This window comes from Penaeus monodon, unplaced genomic scaffold (assembly GCF_015228065.2).
Source record: "Penaeus monodon isolate SGIC_2016 unplaced genomic scaffold, NSTDA_Pmon_1 PmonScaffold_443, whole genome shotgun sequence".
Lineage (NCBI taxonomy): Eukaryota > Metazoa > Arthropoda > Malacostraca > Decapoda > Penaeidae > Penaeus > Penaeus monodon.
The window spans coordinates 62,629-63,978 of NW_023659253.1; positions in this window are offsets into that span (position 1 = coordinate 62,629).

A 1,350-nucleotide genomic window follows, 5' to 3' on the forward strand; every position below is an offset into this window, starting at 1 on the left:
ATATCACATCATTATATTCATTCATTATATCACTATTCATTATTATTACCATCATTATCAATCATTATTTTATCATTATCATTATTATTATTTATCATCAGTAGTATTGTCGTTATTATCATTATTACTGCTCTTATATCAAATTATCATTATAATTGTCCTCATTATCATGTTGTTATATCATTATACTATTATTTTATTATTCTTCATATGAATTATTAGTTATTATTACTATTATTATTATTATTATGAAATGATATCTTATTATTAGATAATGATATTATTATTATTATTATGCTGTTTTGTTATGATTTATCAGTTTACTGTTATCATTATCATTATCATGTGCTTGTGTTTGTTATTATTCTTATTATTATTATTACTATTATCATTATAGTTATTATCATTATATAATTATGATTATTATTATTATTATTATTATTATTATTATGATTGTTACCTTATTACTAATTATTATTATCATCATTATTATTACCATATTATTATCCTTCATATTATTCATTATTATATCATTATTTTAATCATCATTATTAGTATCATTCATTATAATTATCATTATTCTTATTATCATTATTTTATATCACTATCATCATTATTATTATTATCATATTAATATCTTATATGATCATTGCTTTCTTATCGTCATTGTTATTATTATTGTTATATTATCATTATGTTTTGTAACTATTTTTATCATATTATCATTACTATTATTGTTACTTTATATCTTATAATTATCATCATCATTATCGTCATTATCATTATTATGATCCTTATCATTATTACTGTTATATCATTATAATTAGTATTACTGTTATTAGTATTATGTTATTATCTATACTATCTATTCTCATTTCATTATTATTACTATATTTACAATTATTATATTATAACTATTTTACCATTATTATTATTATTATTACTATTATTACTTATTACTACATTATTATATTATTGTTATTATCTTTATCATTTATTACTACTTCTCATTTTCTACGTCTCTGTTATTATTATAATTATTGTTATTATCATTATATTGTCATTTTTATTGCTATTAAATTAGCATCATTACTTTTATATATTCATTATTATTATATTGTACTTCTATTAGTATCATCAGTCTATTATATTGTTTTCATTCAGCCATTATTTATCATATCATTATTATGGTAATCTTATAATCATTATTATAGAGTAGTATTTATATATTATCAATATTATCATTTATCATCATTACTATATTATTACTGTCATTATTGTTTTATACTTATCATAGTGGTATTATCCCTATTCTTATTATGATCAGCATTATTATTATTACTACTTCTC